General features: G+C 37.3%; 1 long non-coding RNA gene across 1 annotated transcript; it reads left to right on the top strand.

The window, feature by feature from the left end:
• Positions 1 to 2156: 2156 nt before the first annotated feature.
• LOC144827581 (uncharacterized) lies at positions 2157 to 2935 on the top strand. Its single transcript, XR_013610253.1, has 3 exons — positions 2157 to 2238; positions 2319 to 2388; positions 2811 to 2935. It is a non-coding gene; the product is annotated as an uncharacterized LOC144827581 (long non-coding RNA).
• The last annotated feature ends 229 nt before the right edge of the window (positions 2936 to 3164 follow it).

Below are 3164 nucleotides of genomic sequence, written 5' to 3'. Positions count from 1 at the left end.
TTCCAAGTCGTTACAAATCGACGATCTATTGGGGTCAAAAGAATGAGCATTTTTAGATCGCTGTCTGAATATAGGTCTTGTGCGACAGGTTATTCCATGTCACCACGGGACATTTACCTGTTCTCTTATCGAAGGGGGGAATGCCTGCAACAGGCTTGCCTCTTGGATGATTTCAAGGAAGTGCTCGGGAAGGAACAATCTGTAAATTAACAATGGGCCAAAAATTAAAACCCAAACTTAGCAACATTGCTCAAAGTCCAGGGATTATCGGCATGGGCAAGGAACTCGTACCTGTCTGAATCTTGATCATTCACTGAACGCGGAAGGTATCAGCCGTCATTCTGCGCAAGGTTCCGCCGTGAAACCCAGCCGAATTTAAGAGCGGGTCGATTGTTAGCGTGCGGGTTGTTTGGAGATCGAGAGCGGACTAGGTTGTATGTTATTGGGCGCCATGTTGGACTAGTAAAAGAAGCGTGTATATGAAACTTCACGCTGGTGCAGTTGTAATAATGAACTGATCAAATTGCGTGTATTATGAACTCAAGTATTTACAACATTCTTATACCATTTTAACTTAAAGGAAAATAAAGGACTTTGTAACCATGATTATGTTCAGATCTGGCATTTCATAATCTATAATCATATAAAAACAAAACTAACAGATTTTAGATGTATCAAAAAAATCTTATACACAGATGCATTTTGCAACTCATATACATGAACAATGCAGTTTAGCTTATGAGGTCACACTTTGTAGGATCTAATTCAGTAAACATCATTTCCCGGGGCATCTATATACTTAAAGGATTACACATCACTCTAAAGTTGTTATCTAGACCTGTGCTTTACAATGATAATCAAGATATACATTTATGTTAGACATGCCAGCGCATGCCACTCAGTAGAGGAATTCAGTCCCTTGTTTACAGTGTCAGTAATGCAAATCAGTTTACCCTCTCTCAAGGAGAGTATTCTTTCAAGATTGTTATGTCTTTTATTCGGTTTGATGACCTCTAAGACCCACCAGGTCATGTCGGTCTCTTTGTGCCCAAAACGGAGGTAGTGCTCTAGAAAATGCCCCACTCGTAGAGCACTACCTCCGTTTTGGGCACAAAGAGACTGACATGACCTGGTGGGTCTTAGAGGTCATCAAACTGAATAAAAGACATAACAATCTTGAAAGAATACTCTCCTTGAGAGAGGGTAAACTGATTTGCATTACTGACACTGTAAACAAGGGACTGAATTCCTCTACTGAGTGGCATGCGCTGGCATGTCTAACATAAATGTATATCTTGATTATCATTGTAAAGCACAGGTCTAGATAACAACTTTAGAGTGATGTGTAATCCTTTAAGTATATAGATGCCCCGGGAAATGATGTTTACTGAATTAGATCCTACAAAGTGTGACCTCATAAGCTAAACTGCATTGTTCATGTATATGAGTTGCAAAATGCATCTGTGTATAAGATTTTTTTGATACATCTAAAATCTGTTAGTTTTGTTTTTATATGATTATAGATTATGAAATGCCAGATCTGAACATAATCATGGTTACAAAGTCCTTTATTTTCCTTTAAGTTAAAATGGTATAAGAATGTTGTAAATACTTGAGTTCATAATACACGCAATTTGATCAGTTCATTATTACAACTGCACCAGCGTGAAGTTTCATATACACGCTTCTTTTACTAGTCCAACATGGCGCCCAATAACATACAACCTAGTCCGCTCTCGATCTCCAAACAACCCGCACGCTAACAATCGACCCGCTCTTAAATTCGGCTGGGTTTCACGGCGGAACCTTGCGCAGAATGACGGCTGATACCTTCCGCGTTCAGTGAATGATCAAGATTCAGACAGGTACGAGTTCCTTGCCCATGCCGATAATCCCTGGACTTTGAGCAATGTTGCTAAGTTTGGGTTTTAATTTTTGGCCCATTGTTAATTTACAGATTGTTCCTTCCCGAGCACTTCCTTGAAATCATCCAAGAGGCAAGCCTGTTGCAGGCATTCCCCCCTTCGATAAGAGAACAGGTAAATGTCCCGTGGTGACATGGAATAACCTGTCGCACAAGACCTATATTCAGACAGCGATCTAAAAATGCTCATTCTTTTGACCCCAATAGATCGTCGATTTGTAACGACTTGGAAATCTTTCAAAAATTCTCAAAAGCGGGGTGGTCCACAATTATCACAACTCCTTCATTTGTGTGTGCTCTTGAAGCAATAAGAGGTAACACTATCACTATTTCTTGATTCACTTCATATAATTATAGAAATACAGATCGTAATTATTTTTTATTTAATTTACAGAGAAACACCTTTCTGGGCTAAATGCACCATATCTTCCTAACATAGGAAGAGAGTCCTTTTTCGTTGAAAGGTATCGAAAATATTTTTTTGTATATCACATTAAAATGAACAGTATATGCTCTCCATTGACAATAACAAAACCTATATCGTGTAATAGGAGGTTATACATATAGAACTTAATAGATTGTATACAAGCACTAACTTACTGCTATTACGTGAAAAGGCTAGATATCCCAAAGTCACCAGTCTGATTTCAGAATGACTCAAAGAATTGTAATTAACCACTTTATGTATATAAATTGTACAGCACTAGGTGTTTTGTCTATAGTGTAAATTTTGTGTTAATGTTGTTGTTTCATGTATTTAGTTCAATGTAGGACTTGAAGTGCTTTTGGAGGCACAGTGTGGGTGTAATCATGTGTATAGTGCTAAATTGAAATGTCGAATTCAATTTTCATGTTTTAGTGAAATTGTTTTATTCTATTTTAATAGGGAGTTACAATATTAATTTACCTTCGTCCTGATGATGGTCTTAGAGAGTTACCTATAAAGACCGAAACGTCGACTCCCAACCTTATCCAAAGAAAATTGTCTACATCTTTTTGGATAGGTGTTCTACAGGCTTTACAGTGATTTTGATTTACTTCTGATTTTCATCCTGTATTCCTGCTGCACATATTTTTCTGTATTGTATTTTTCCCTTGATGACTGAATTTGATAAAATCTATTTTTTGCCTATACACATGTTTAATAGTCTTTGTCCAAAAGTGCACTGTTTCATTGTTGTATCTTGTTTTGTTTAGTTAGTCTTTTATTTGTCCATATAACTGTCAACGAATTAATTTT

Source organism: Lissotriton helveticus, chromosome 4_1, assembly GCF_964261635.1.
Source record: "Lissotriton helveticus chromosome 4_1, aLisHel1.1, whole genome shotgun sequence".
Classification (NCBI taxonomy): domain Eukaryota; kingdom Metazoa; phylum Chordata; class Amphibia; order Caudata; family Salamandridae; genus Lissotriton; species Lissotriton helveticus.
The sequence above is the reverse complement of the archived record's forward strand: the minus strand, read 5'-3'. Positions and strand labels throughout refer to the sequence as shown.